General features: G+C 42.2%; 1 long non-coding RNA gene across 2 annotated transcripts in view; it reads right to left on the bottom strand.

The window, feature by feature from the left end:
- The window catches only part of LOC142829204 (uncharacterized), an 89,089-nt gene that overhangs the window by 26,958 nt on the left and 46,625 nt on the right, over positions 1 to 15,506 (bottom strand). For both annotated transcript variants that reach the window (XR_012903619.1, XR_012903618.1), the window contains exons 5-6: positions 9,492 to 9,616; positions 6,044 to 6,234 (exon numbers count right to left, since the gene is read on the bottom strand). This is a non-coding gene — a long non-coding RNA (uncharacterized LOC142829204). The remainder of the gene's footprint in view (positions 1 to 6,043; positions 6,235 to 9,491; positions 9,617 to 15,506) is intronic.

Here is a 15,506-nt window from a genome sequence, read left to right as displayed (position 1 = left end):
TGCTGATAACCCATACCGGTTTATTTGTTTTTCTCCTCACCTCAGCAGCCTCCAAGTCATACCAAAAACATGTGAGAACAGCCAGACTAATTGTCCTTATAACCTAATATCCTATCTCTGACAGAGGCCTGCAACAAAGCTTCCAGGGGCATGAACAGGCCAATTTTGGAGACATCCACCCCTGCATCCTCCTCTGAGCTTCTGGCAGTCAGAGGTTTAGGGTCACCCCTTACATGGGGTTGAATCCCTGATTTTCTTGACTAATAGCCATTGATGACTTGTCCTTCATGATTTATCTACTACTTCTTTTAAACCCAGTTTACTTTTGACCAGTATAACAGTCTATGGTAATGAGTTCCATATATTAATTGTGTTCTGTATGAACAAAAAGTATTTCCTACTGTTTTTATTAAACCAATTGCCTATTAATTTCATTGGGTGAACCTTGTTTATTGTATTGTGGGAAGGAGTAAATAACACTTCCTCAATTCCATACTGTACCTCTGACACCCCCACTGACACACACAAATCACACATATACCTACTACACAACCACCCTTTATGTGCAACCCCCAGTGGAGGTATGTCACCAAATTGCCCTTTCATTTTTCATACCTGTTCAAGAATATGAACTTCTGAAATGGTGCATGTAACCCAATCTACTATCAGCTTTAAACTAGGGCATCATGTGTGAAGAAAACACATGCCTTTTTTATAATATTATAATGGCCACAAAAGAACATTAAAGTATTCAAATCACTTGAGAAAGAGATTTTGGTCAGCAGTTTATTTTGTCTAAAATGTACTCTTGTACAAATCCCATAGTCTGTTTGGAAATACTGGATGTGTGTGCCATGAGATGTTTCAAAATAAAGGCCTTCCACAGCACTTTACCACAGAATGCAGTTAAGTATAGTGCTCTAAAGAGTTTAGAATAACAATGAATTTTGTCATAAGTTAAGAGCAAGTTACACTGCAACAAATTGGGGAAAAAATAGCAAAATTTGATATAGTCAGACAACATACCATAATTTTAATATACAGCCCCTATTACCACTGGGTATAATAGCATCTCTTTTCTGTGGAAAGAATATGGGCTTCATTGCTACGCTTTTATTTCTATGCGAATTTCTATGCAAAAGAAATTCAGCTTTGAGTTTGAAGACGTTCCAGTAGAGAGGTTTCCCCACCCATCTTTTCTTGTGACAGCTTTGTTCTGAAAGAACATAATTTAAAACTTTTCAGTTAGGCCATCAGATAAGCAGTGCTTCTCTGAGATTCTCTGGCTAATTTATACACAAGAGATGCTTAAATTGGCTCTCTTGTGTAAGTTAATATGCCTTCAAAATTCTATCACTGGGAAAAATGTCAATCAAGTCAAGAAGATCTGCACAGAAAGTAAGCATAGACGCTAGGTGAGTACTGCCGAATTTGGAAAATGGGGAAAGAAAGCAATAAAATAGCTTTATGCTCAGAGCAAGCAAATCCTAGTACCATTTGATCTCCAAGTATTTCTTCCTTTCAATGTGTGTGATTATAATGAAAATACAGAAAATGGCTGCCCAAATAAATGAGAATTTTATGTATTCTGGGCTCAGTTGACTCCAGAATTTCTGCCAACAAGAGCTAGGAGAACAAAGTCTACCCAGAGGGAGAATGTCAGGAGTGTTTGCCACCTAGAGCTATCCAGCTGGCCACTAGACCCAGCTGGGACTTACCTAAAAAACTTGGCCAAACATACCGACTCAGCACATTTTCCCAAGATCCATGCAGGACAGCTCCTCAGGAGCATGGAGACAAGCTGAAGCTGTCCCTGCAGGATAGCAACAGTGCAAATATTGTCACAGACTTCCCAAGAGACTGAGTCTCCTTTTGAGTGCAGCCTCTAGGATGCTTTAAGGAGCAACTTCTGTTCCAGCATGATAAAGGAAGCATTTTGCTCATTATCTTCTCTGAGAGTCCCCTTTGAAAGTCTAGTTCAACTACCACGTTATGTGTCATCTTAGGGTTTCACATAACACATTAGCTGCTTTCTTCAACACAGTCCTCACCTAACATACACAGATCCTGTGGCTACAACATGAAAATGATTACTAGAGAAGGTATGTCTGAAGCCAGGTAATACATGAAATAACAAATTAGGGTAATATTGTTCTACTAGCTTTTGAAAGTAATAGTGCCAGGTGGGCACATAAGCACAGTTTCAAAGATCCCATACTCACATTCATCAAAACTTCTCAGAAATCATCTCCAACTAAAATGTTTTCATATAGGTATTCTTTGAAGTCTTTAGGGTTAACTATTTGGGAGGAGGACCGTTGCACAGATCACGTAAAGAGAAGTAGAGAGGCCTTGTTCTCTTGGTTCTCTCCCATCCATGCCCATCTACACAACAGCCAATCACACTCTGCCCTCAGTTATTTTGGTAAGGAGCTGAAAAAATGTTCTTTCTGACCTTTAAGAATCCACTTAAACAAGGGACAGCATCAGAATTATTTTTGTGGCACTGTAAAGGGGTATCATCAGTTTGTCATGTAATCCTCTCCAAAGACTGAGGCAGAAGTAAGCCAGGTGTGAAAACCAGCTTGTAGGGCTCTGGTCAGTCTTTGTGGATAGACAGTTACATTTTCCTTTTTATTTGTTTGACTTCCCTCCTCCTCCAACCTTTGCTATGTGATGGACCCATTCACAAGACCTGGAGAAATTGACCACATCGCTGAAACAGTGAAGCTGGCTCTATAAAAAGTCCTATAAAACATGCTATAAAAGAAATGTACCTCATCCAGCATCAGATCCTGCTTCTGCCTCAGGGTGAGGCTACTCTGTGGGGGTATGTCTACACTACCCCCCTAGTTCGAACTAGGGGGGTGATGTATGCATACCGAACTTGCTAATGAAGCCTGGGATTTGAATTTCCCGGGCTTCATTAGCATAAAGCCGGCGCCGCCATTTTTAAAAGCCGGCTTGTTCGAACCCCGTGCCGCGCGGCTACACGCGGCACGGGCTAGATAGTTCGAACTATGTAGCCATTCTGATCTATCTGTACACCTCGTTCCTGTACAGATAGATCAGAATGGCTACATAGTTCGAACTATCTAGCCCGTGCCGCGTGTAGCCGCGCGGCACGGGGTTCGAACAAGCCGGCTTTTAAAAATGGCGGCGCCGGCTTTATGCTAATGAAGCCCGGGAAATTCAAATCCCAGGCTTCATTAGCAAGTTCGGTATGCATACATCACCCCCCTAGTTCAAACTAGGGGGGTAGTGTAGACATACCCTGGCTTCTATTTCGAAGAAGGTATGCAAATTGCGCTCACATTTGCATATCTTCTTCCAGTTTTTTTTCCGGAAGAGGATTTTCCAATATTTGGCCCATCTACACAGGGCCAAATGTCAGAAAAAAATCCTCTTTCGGAAGCCCCCTGTACACCTCATTTTACAAGGAATAAGGGGGCTTCCAAAAGAGGGTTTTTTCTAACATTTGGCCCCGTGTAGATGGGCCAAATATCAGAAAATCCTCTTCCAGAAAATAAATGGAAGAAGACATGCAAATGTGAATGCAATTTACATACCTTCTTCAACAAACCCCCCCCCACACACACACACACACAGTGTAGCCGTACCCATAGGCTACGTCTACACTGGCATGATTTTCCGGAAATGCTTTTAACAGAAAAGTTTTCCGTTAAAAGCATTTTCGGAAAAGTGCGTCTAGATTGGCAGGACGCTTTTCCGCGAAAGCACTTTTTGTGGTAAAGCGTCCGTGGCCAATGTAGATGCGCTTTTCCGCAAAAAAGTCCCGATCACCATTTTCACAATTGGAGCTTTTTTGCAGAAAACAAATCTCTGCTGTCTACACTGGCCCTTTTGCGCAAAAGTTTTTCGGAAAAAGACTTGCCCGAACGGGAGCAGCATAGTATTTCCGCAAAAGCATTGACAAGCTTACATGAGATCGTCAGTGCTTTTGCGGAAATTCAAGCGGCCAGTGTAGACAGCTGGCAAGTTTTTCCTCAAAAGCAGATGATTTTGCGGAAAAACTTGCCAGTCTAGACACAGCCATAGTGTCCTTTCTCCAGCATCCAAGTGAGCAGCAGCATTTGGGGCTTTGTTGTTACTTTCCCCTTCTGGGGAAGGATTCTTAATATACATTAAACATTTTCGTTCCAAATTAGAAATTCATAATCACCTTCTATGGGCTTGGCAGCTCTTTGCATCTTTCAGGGGCTCAACAGCACATCTGGTCCTAGTAGTGACTTAATTCCCCTGAACAGATTTTTTTTCCTGCTGCTCAGTACAGGTGGGTCCTGCCAGGGCCAGCCCTAGGCACCAGCAAATCAGGCAGGTGCTTAGGGGGGCACTTTGCCACGGGCAGCATTTCAGGTAAGCAGCCGGTGCCACCCCTGGCAACGCCTAGCCCCGCCCCGCTAATTTAAAGGGCTGCTGCCCAGGAAACGCCGGGGCTGCACTCAGCCAGCTGGCAGCACCAATGTGCCCTGGAGCCTGCTGGCTGCCCCTGTCTCCTCTTCTGCTCCTCCCCTCCCCTGTCAACACCTAGCCCCACCCCGCCCCGCCCCGCCGATTTAAAGGGCCGTGGCCCAATGCGCTCTGGAGCCTGCTGGACGCCCCGTCTCCTCTCTGTCCTGCTCCTCCCCGTCCCCAGCAACGCCTAGCCCCTCCCCGCTGATTTAAAGGGCCGCGGCCCAATGCGCCCCAGAGCCTGCTGACCACCCCTGTCTCCTCTCCTGCTCCTCCCCTCCCCTGGCAACACCTAGTCCCGCCCTGCCCCGCCCTGCCGATTTAAAGGGCCGCGGGAGATGCTGCGGCTGCGCAGGCAGCACTGGCACCATGTGCGCCTGGCCCTGGAGTTTGACCTCCTCCGAGAGCCTCTCCACTCCAAGCCATCAGCCACCCCTCCACCTACATCGTATGGAAATCCCAGTTAAGATGCCCCCTTTCCACTTAGGGTTGCCAGGTGTCTGGTATTTTCGCCTACTGTCCGGTAAAAAAAATCAGAAAATACCGGACACCTGGCAAACCTACAAACACTCAGCCTGCTGGCCCAGCTCCCGGCCTTTCCCCCCAGACCCCAGACCCCGACACCCTCAGCCCCACAGACCTTTTGAAGTCTGTTCCTGGTATATTTCTCTTGTTCATGTTTGTAGTAGAAGTAGAACTAAACAAGAATCCAGCACGCGCGCGCACACACACACATACACAGAATATTAACTGTTCAACACTCTTCAAAGAACCACACATGCTGTTTCATAGATATTTCTTTAAAGAATTAAACTTTGTTGATCTGGGTAAACTTTTGTGTTTGATGTCTCTAAGGCAAGCTTGAATTATAGTTGTATTGGGCACATACAACTCTCCACTACCTCTAACACCTCAAAAACTTGAATATATAATGGCTACTAACAAGATAGACACACAAAAATAATGTACACATGCACACTCACTGATCTCAGTTTATCTGATAACGTAGATGTGTTAGAGCCACATAAGGAGCCACTGCATTCCAGAACAAATCTAGTTTAACAATACAAATATTTATTGATTTAGTTTAGCTGTCTTATGTGCTATACTTACCATAATTGGTTGACAAGTTTGTTAAAACTGAGTGGTATTGTTAGCTGATTCTAATTGGTTTGAAGATTGATTAAGTACAGCCATAAACTACTTGAGTTTTAGATGTGGCACAAGTTCTCCCTTCTATTTTTGGTACTTAGTTTATATTTCCTTAACTATTTGTGTTAATAGTTTTTCATGCATTCAAACCACAATTAAAAAGTAGCCTATTTCTATAAGAACAATAGAGATTTAAGGTACATTTCCAACTCTTGAAAAAGAGCTTTGTGTGAGCTGGAAATCTTGTCTCTGTCACCAAAACCAAACAAAAAAAAATTGCAAAGTGCAAATGTGCAAAAGCCAAGAAAAAGGGCAGCGAGGCAGCCAAAAATGTTTTTGCTTGGGACAGCAAAAAACCTAGAGCCATTCCTGGGTCCTGCCAGGCCTTTCTTGTTTGCTGGTAGGCAAAACATTTTACCTTGACTCTGGGTCACCTTCAAGAGCCTCCATTCTGATGTCTCTCATCTTTAATCTTCCACCAAGACATCAGATCCCCAGTTCTTTAAGTTTCTCTGCCAGGCCCTTTGCACCCAATTTCCCTTGTTCTTCCCTAGCCTCTGGCCTTCTTCCCTCTTCTCTGATGCTTGATGCCTCAGCCAAATGCATCACCTGGAAAGCAGATAATTCGGTACAGACAGAGCTGAGACTAACTCCCTTAAAAGAAAGAGCCAGCCTTCTATACACAAAGTAAACTCATTAGAAACTGGAGAAAAAACCACAGAGAATAATATTTTCTTTCTCTAATCTCCTTCACCTATAATAATTCAAGTGTTACATGCATCAATATTATGTCAAAATTCAAACACGTGTGATTTTTAATTCAACAGTGTCCCGTTTTTATTTCCCTAACGTGGTAATGACTTTGATTTGTATTGTATACAGGTAAAGCTATAACCATGTCCGATTCAGATTAAAGGGTGGCAGGAAAACTCCTGATGTGAAACTGGTTGCCTTGTCCTGCCTACTCACTTTGTATCTTCAGGAGTAGGTCACTATGGATACAAGATCATAAAACTATCAATCCGGTAGCCAATCACTGCCTGTGTTAAAGGGGTGTTGGTGTCATGCGCTGAAGAGCATGTACAAGTTTATAGCAACTAAGTAACGCTTCTCCAATTACTACAATAAGGTGCTTGTTTAAAGTGAGTTGCTCCATGTGTGGCATTTTGCTCAACATCTGTTTCTAGTTAGTTCTTTTTCTGAGTGTGTGTGTGTGTGTGTGTGTGTGTGTGTGTGTGTGTGTGTGTGTGTACTGAATCCATATTTAATTTCAAAACAAGACAGAGTTTAAGGTAGAAGTTCATATGACTTGTAACAAGGAAAAGGCCACAACTCAAACCTGATATTGATCAGTTTGTGTATGGGTATTCAGGTGATGTCACTGGAGTTTCTCCGCCCCCTCCCTCTCCAATCTGTTGCTTTGATTCCTGTCAGAAAATACTCACCAAGCCACTTAATTATAACTATATTACAGGGTAGGCAGAGGTTAGCTTTCTATGACTTTGTCTACACTTAACAGTTTAAAGCGCAGCCCCTGCAACACTTTAAACTGAAAGGCTATGTCTACATTGGTGCGATCTTGTGCAAAAGCAGTTGCCTTTGCGCCAAAACTTGCTGCCTGTCTACACTGGCCACGAGTTCTTGTGCACGTACACTGACGTTCTAATGTATGAAATCAGTGCTTCTTGCGCAAGAACTCTAATGCTCTCGCTCGGGAATAAGCCCTCTTGCACAACTGTTCTTGCACAAGAGGCCAGTGTAGACAGGCAACATGAATTTCTTGTGCAAGAAAGCCCTATGGTTAAAATCGCCATCAGAGCTTTCTTGCGCAAGAGAGCATTTACACTGGCATAGATGCTCTTGCGCAAAAGCACATGCCAATGTAGACACTCTCTTCTGGAAGAGTTTTTGCACAAGAACTCTTCCGCAGAAGAAGCCAAAGTGTGGCCATGGCACGAGTGCTGAGTGATCTCCCAGGGCTCCATGTAAACCACCTTTGCAAGGGGAGTAGCTACCAGTAGTGGGAGCATGGCTCCCAGCACTATAACCTGGTTCACACTGGTGTTTTACAGTGCTGTAATTTGCTGCACTTGGGGAGGGGAGTGTTTTTTCACACCCCAGAGCCAGAAAGTTACAGCGTTGTAATGTGTCACTGTTGACTTGGCCTATGAAATCTTTTGTTCACCATGTTTCATAAAGTAGGTTTTCTTGGAGCGAGATTACATGCAACCTTTGTAACTTACATAGTTTATTAACCGAAGGATCAGACCAACATTTAAAATAAACCATTATCACATTTTATTGACAAAGCACACTACAAATGACTGGTTGGCATGTGAAATAATCTACTCAAGATGTGCTCATGTAGAAATAATGTAAAAACATCCACACATACTTTAGCTGATTAAGGTATTTGCACATTCAGTGTAAGCAAATTCTTGTTTACAGTCATAGACCCTGTTCCATATCCAAACTCAGTCTCTTGTCAGCAACTCAAGTTCTATCCATTTTTCAAGAATACACACAGAGCCAGAATCAGTCCCATTGAAGTCAACAGGAAAACTCCCTTTCATTTTAATGTGATAGGATTGGATCCTTAATTTAGCAGAATAATTCTACCTTACACTCTACTTGAATAATCTCTTCTGAAGAATGGTTTGCTAACATGCAGTTTACCAAATACTCTTGTTAATTTCACAAACACAACCTAAACACATTGTTTAGCCTTTATCTTATTTTATTTCAAGTTATAATATATCTTTATTATTTCCCACACAGTTTCCTCACTGAATTAATTGGACACACTTACTGTAACACACCATAACCCGTGATGGCTAAAATTGTGTGCTAGAATTGCACTGTTGTTCTAATTGTGTTGGTCCCAGGATACTAGAAAAAACTATGTGGGTGAATTAATATATTTTACTAGACTAAGGTTAGTGAAAGAGGCAATCTTTCAAACTTACACAGATCTGAAGAAGAGCTCTGTGTGAACTGAAGCTTGTCATTTTCACAATGTGCTTCAATTAGCAGTCCTGGTGACAGAACACGCTAGCACATTGTAGTTAGATTCCACTCTCATGTATACTACTATTGTCAGACCAGACATGCCAGCTTTTGCATTAATCGCAAGAGCTTCAATTTCCAATTAAAGTTAAGTCTGACTCATGATTTTGTTATAAATCTCTCAAATGCCATGATTTTGGAACCAACTTCATGATTTTTAGGGGTCTGACTCATGATTTTTGATCTTTCGAAACTGTAATTCTGGAGTTACTCCACTGAAGTCAACATTACTCTTTCCCTGGCTTCTCCTTCCCATTGAATACTGTGTTTTGAGCATGTTTCTTCACATTCAATCTCAGCTTTTAATCTGTCTGCACATGGGTAATTTCTCTGCTGTAAATTATTTTATATTATTTCTCTGTCCTTACAAAGATTTGCAAATCTTCCAACACCACAATCATCACTCAGTGCTTCCTCTAATCTTTTCCATCCATGTGAGGAATAAATATTTTATATGCCCTGAGGCATGTGCAAATATGCATCACTAGTACAAACCATTTTTACTATAATCTGCCCTGAGTCCCTTTGTGGCTCTGCAGCCTGAAAAACTTAATTTCCTTTGCTAGACACTTACACCTCCCAAACCTTTAGGCTCTGATTCAGCAAGCTATTTTAAGCATATGCCTAACTTCCCAACTCTGAGTTGTCTCATAATGAAATGACTCATGCTTAAAGCTGGGCAAGTGCTTAAGTAAGTTCTTTGAAGCAGGATTGTCTTTTGTGCATTATATATTTGTACAGTGTTTAGCACAACTGAACTCTGGCCTCTAGATGCTATTGTAAATTAAATAAAGACATACCTCACTGAAATAGTAGAAGTACTTTTATCCAGAGGTGCCTCTTAAAAGCTTCATGAAATCTTGGGACAGATTTCTCCTATAGGCCAGCGTTCCAGCATGATAGACTGATGTGTCTTTGTTCAGCACTGTTAAAAAGGTGACCAGAGAAACTTGTGAATAATAGCATTTGTTTAAGTATTAGGCAATCTTTGAAATATTTATGTCCGAATAGGATTTATATAAATATTTCCACCAAAAAAGAATGTTTTTAGAATGGCTCATTGTTACTTTGAGTTATTTTATTGCTGAATGATGTTTAATTCATAAAACACAGGAATAGCTACATCCATGCTTTAAGCCTAAATTTCAGCCTAAAAGGAGACGGATACATACCATGGGATACATTTGCAGACAATCAGCAACATGTTTTATAACAAATGCTATTTCAGCTATACTCAGATTATAATTTTTCTTAAGGAATAGGAAAGAAAATGTTCACATTCAGTAATAGATAAAGGCCCACATTCAACAAAGCACTTAAGTGCAAGCTTATGAGTATGTTCCATGCTTCAGTGCTTTGCTGAATCAGGATCAGAATGAAAATCTTGCAACTCTTACTGAAGAATCGCCTTTAGTTATCCCGATTAGCACACTGAAATCAGCAAGACACCAGTAACAACCTACAGCAACAGGTCCTTCTCTGAAAAAAAAAACCCACTCTTAAAATCTCACAAAGAAAATATTTAGGACAACTTCTATGTGACTGTATTCAATTGTATTTGTTATGGTAAAATACTGAATTAGAGAATGGATGGGTTTGTGGTCTCTACGCAAACTAGGGGAAGAGACATGCAATAAATCACATTTCACTATGGGAGAGAGTCTTCGAGCAAAGACAAGCAATAAACACAACATTAATTAGAAGTATAAAAATGGCAGCCTTTGGTGTCCTCCTCCCCCTAACTTGGCTTGGCTTGGAACTTTTAGCCTCAGGAGGCCTTGAGGAAAACTGGGGAGCTTGAGTTCCACATTGGGTGGGACTTTCAAAGAGGAAGCTGATGGGGATTGGGGTGGAGTAGCCGGGCCTGGGAATGGCTCTGAGATTCCAGTCCCCACAGACTTGGGTAGTGCCACTAGAAACATCCTCATCCTCCACCACCAAAGAGTTTCTCCTTTAAGCGAGGCTAGAGCTCAGGATTGAGTGAGTTTCCAAGTATATTCCCCACTCATAATTCTCAAGCCAGGTCTACTCTACAGACTTCAGCCAGCATAGTGACATTGGTTTTGGCTGTGATTTTTGATTGATAAATCAGTGCCAGGAGAGCCTTAGTGAAGACACAGTTATACGGGCAAAACTGTGTATTGGCCTACTCAGAGCTTGTTTTGCTTGGAATGAGGCGAGTTTTACTGAACCAGTACAAAGTGCAACACTGGGAGCACTTTGCTAGTATGGTACACTGGTGTTCCTATACCAGTATGCTACTCCTTCTGTAGACAAACCTCAGGCTACGAGGGACAAACTGATAGGGCAGACTGTATGGGAATAGCTTAGAAATGTCTTATTGAACCATAAACAGCCAAACCTTGTCCATTACAACTTTCAGCACATGAGTCTTCCCAAAGTACAAGGGATCTCTTCCTGATTGTGACTCAAGGCAGTGGAGTGTGTCTGTATCATTAGTGAAGTTAACATGTCTCTCTTCTTGGATCTCCCTGGTTTTGGTTTAGCTGAGACAGCACATTTTGCCCCAGGCTGTCTGGTTTGTCATTCTACTTCCTTTAGAAGCTGCTAGACTTTCTAATACTAGAGAGCACCTTCAATTCTCAGCAAATACTTTAAAATCATAAACATAAGTGTTTATCTTCAATTTATATTCATATTTCAATTTCACTAGGACTTAAGAGCCACATAAAAGTCCCATATTTTATATATTTATAGCATGCCTACCACTGTAACAGAGCAGCTAATACTGTGGTGAGAGCTGGTAGCAATAGAAAATGAAAACAACTATTCCTAAAAAAGACAAAAATAGGTAAATGAGGACTTGTATAATCATCAAACATACAAGCCAGGATATTACAACTTTTATAAAAGAGTGCCACATTTCTGAATTATCAGCCTTTAATAAATATTCCAATAAATGCTAGAAAAAAAAAAACCCTTGAACACATGAGATTTTCAGCCTATTTTCCAGGTAAAAAAAATCTAGATAATATTTGATTTATTTCAGAATATCAGTCTTTGATGTTCACCCATCACTAACTATGAAATCTATGGGAGTGAATCCCACTGAAACAAGTAACACAAGTAATTGAAAGGAGCATTATGTTGTAGCTGAATATGTAAATCTGCAGAACCTAGAGTACATTTTCTGATATATAGACAGACTCTAACTAACAACATTAAGGACCACCAAGAGGCAGGAGGATAGAAAGAAAACTTCCCAGAAAATTCCCTGAGAGAGATGACTGATAATCTGGATACATAGATCAAAAGGTTTCAAAATTTTGTTAAATGTAGAAATTACAGAACAGACAAAACTTTCTATTTAAAGGAGTATGTTAATTGAGAAACAAAAAGCACAAAAACGTGATTTAAAGGAAAAGATATTGCTGTGTTTTGAAACTTGATTGAAAAGAATTTTAAAGAGGTAGGGAGAATATAATCTGAAGGACTGGGAAGAATTTGCATTGATCTTGCACAAAAACCCAAAATGGCCAAGCAATACATGTCCCATTTCAGAAATGCGCCCAAGTGAAACCTACATCATTATTAATAGAATCAATGAAATGTGTGGACGACAATACCACCTGCTAAAAGAGAAAATGTCACAAGGGGAGACACCAACACCCCTCTCTCCTTCTGTCAAAAGAAGAGACACTGCCAGTCCACATCAGAACCAGATACTCAGGCCTTGGCTAGACTAGAAGTGCTACAGTGGCACAAGCTGCACCGATGCAACATGTCTAGTCAAAAGCTCTTTCCCATCAGTATAATAAAACCACTTCCATAAAAGGCAGGAAAAGTTCTCCTGATGATATAGCTCAGTCAACACCACCACCTAGCTTGGTGTAATTTACATTGTTCAGGGGAGTCACTTATTCACACCCCCTGAGCAACATAAATTATACTAACAAAAGCAGTAGTGTGTACAAGCCCTTATATACATTTTTGTAGGCTTTCACTGGTTGGCTCTGAGGCTATGTCTAGACTACAGGCTTTTTGCACAAGAAGCTTTTTTCGGAGATCTTCCAAAAAAACTTCTTGCACAAGAGAGTGTCCACTCTGCAAAAGCGCATCGAAAAAGCAATGCACTTTTTCGAAAGATAGAGTCCAGACTGCCTGGACACTCTCTTGCATGTAAGCAGTGATTGCTATGGGCAGAATAGCCACCAGGGTACCTGTGCTTTTTCCTCTTCCCTCTTCTTCCGAAAAAACATTCTCTTCCCTGTCCACACACGCCTTTTTGTGAAAGAGCTCTTTAGCAAAAAGGCTTCTTCCTTGTAGAATGAGGATTACCAATTGCACAAAAAGCGTTCCATTCTTTCGGTTTACTGTCAAAATAATGTGCTTGCAGTATGGACGTAACTCAAGTTTTGTCAGAAAAACAGCCGTTTTTCCACCAAAGCTCTGTAGTCTAGACATAGACTGATTTTGACCTTTGAGAATGGTAAACTGGACATACATGAACAACCAAGGAAAGTAGGGGATGAGAGATAAGAAAGACTTTGATAACACTAGCTATCATGGGGGAGGGTTATTTTTTTTAAAATAAACAAAACCTAACAAGAAGCATAAATAATTCCTTCTTGATTACTTTGCTTATTATTACTTATACTTTCCTTTTCCCCTTATCGAATCTGTTTATTGCCAGTTTAGAAATAAACACGTCAAGACAGGGATGGCATCTTCTTTGATGTCTATATCCTGGCCTCTCTTTATGAAGTTTATATAGTTTTCTGCACAGCAATATGAAACAATGTTGATTTCTTTTTGTGTGTCAGGTGCATAATCTCTTTAATCATGTCCATTAGTTTCATTTTTAGAAATCTATCACTTCATCAATTTTTGGATAGATATTTTTTCAAGATTTGCTGAATCAATTGGGGTTTGATCCCACAGACACTTATTACACAAGCAGGATTTATTCAGGGGGAGGTAAAACAGCATGGTGCATAGAGCCAGAACCAAACCTAAACTCCACTTAAGTCCCATCTTTGCACAGGGATGAATTTCACCTGTGAGTAAGTTCCACTGACTTCAGTTGGATTACTAGTTTGAGAAAGTCTTTGCATGGTACACCCTTACCTAGAAGGCTTTATTTTATCTAGTGATTCATTACAGTGCTAGTACAGCTCTTTTTATTCATAAATTACATTTATGATCATCTAGTTTGAAAAATGCACTGTTATTCTATCAAGCATCACATGTTCACTATTATTTGAAACAGTCCTTCTTACATCAAAGCACTATGCAAACATTGGCTACCAGAGGCTATGTCTAGACTGCAGGCTTTCAGAAGAACCTTTTTTTGGCAGAGACCTTCCAAAAAAAGTCTTCCAAAAGACAGCATCCACACAAAAAAGCACATCGAAAAAGCGATGCACTTTTTCAAAAGAGACGTCCAGACTGATTGGACACTCTCTCGCATAAAAGGCCACCCGGAATCACTTCAGGTGGGGCTTTAGATCACCAGTTGCTTCTGAGTGCTGGTGACAGAGCCTTGCAGACACGCACTTAAAGGGACCCCCCTGGACAACCGTTTCTCTGCTTCTACTGCATGTTTGCTACCTCTTCAAGGGACAGCAAAGATCTCTCAGTGCCTGCTGTGGTTGCTCAGCTTTTTTGGATGCCACAGCTTTTCTCTTCGTGCCACGGAGCCAGAGCTGCCCCTCGGCATACAATGGCCCCACACAGCCATGCTGCAGTTTCTGCAGCACTTTGTGCCAGCTGCCTTCCTGGTCCTGACTGAGATCAACCCCGAGCTCATTCTAGGGACCCTCCCCTTGGGTGTGAGAGCTACAGTCTGGAAACCACAACACACTGTGGAGACGTGTTTCTGGAGGCTCAACCCCAGTTTGGACTGGTGGGACCGGCTGGTCATGGAGTGATGGGTTGACTAGCAGTGGCTCCAAAACCTCCGCATGTGAAAGGCCACCTGGCTTGCCCCCACCCTCCAGAGATGTGACACCCATCTGTGACCTGCCATCCCCCTGGAGAAGTGGGTCACAATCATCCTCTGGAAGCTCTCTACGCCTGAACTCTATCAGTTGGTGGGCAACCAGTTTGGTGTGGAGAAGTCCACCGTGGAGTGGGGGTGGGGAAAAACCCTGTCCCCAGGGGGTTGTGCCTTTTTGCCCTCACAGATCCCTGCTGCTGGGGGGGTGGCCTCATAGGGGGTGGTTCCTGGAATGCTTGAGGGGGAGAAGGGGAGGAGAGGGGGGAGGCCAACTCCCAAGGGCGCAGGCACTCCCTCTTTCATTCTCTGTTTTTTGTGTTTGTCTTCTTCTGCAGCGGTGAGGGCCATCAACTCAATCCTGCTGCAGAGTATCATCCGCCTGGGAGATCTGGACCCAATCGTGGCCAGATTTGCCACCCTGCAGTTCCCAAACTGTGCTGGAGCCATAGATGGAACCCACATCTCAATCCGAGCACCAGAACATCGAGCGGCCCAGTATATTAATAGGAAGGGCTACTATTCTATGGTACTGCAGGCCCTGGTCAACCACCGTGGACTGTTCACAGACATTTTTGTTGGGTGGTCAGCCAGGGCACATGATGCCCGTGTCTTTAGAAACTCGAGCCTCTACGGCAAGCTGGAGGCGGGCACATTCTTCCCCTACCATAAACTTGTCATTGGGGACGTGCAGATGCCACTGTGCATCATGGGGGATGCAGCCTACCCCCTCATGCCATGGCTTAGGAAACCCTATACCAGCTACTTAGACCCCAGAAGGGACCAATTTAATGCCTGCCTGAACCAGACTCGGATCCAGGTGGAATCAGCCTTTGGCCACCTCAAGGTGCAGTTCAGG

This window comes from Pelodiscus sinensis, chromosome 1, assembly GCF_049634645.1.
Source record: "Pelodiscus sinensis isolate JC-2024 chromosome 1, ASM4963464v1, whole genome shotgun sequence".
In the NCBI taxonomy this organism is placed as follows: Eukaryota; Metazoa; Chordata; order Testudines; family Trionychidae; genus Pelodiscus; species Pelodiscus sinensis.
The sequence above is the reverse complement of the archived record's forward strand: the minus strand, read 5'-3'. Positions and strand labels throughout refer to the sequence as shown.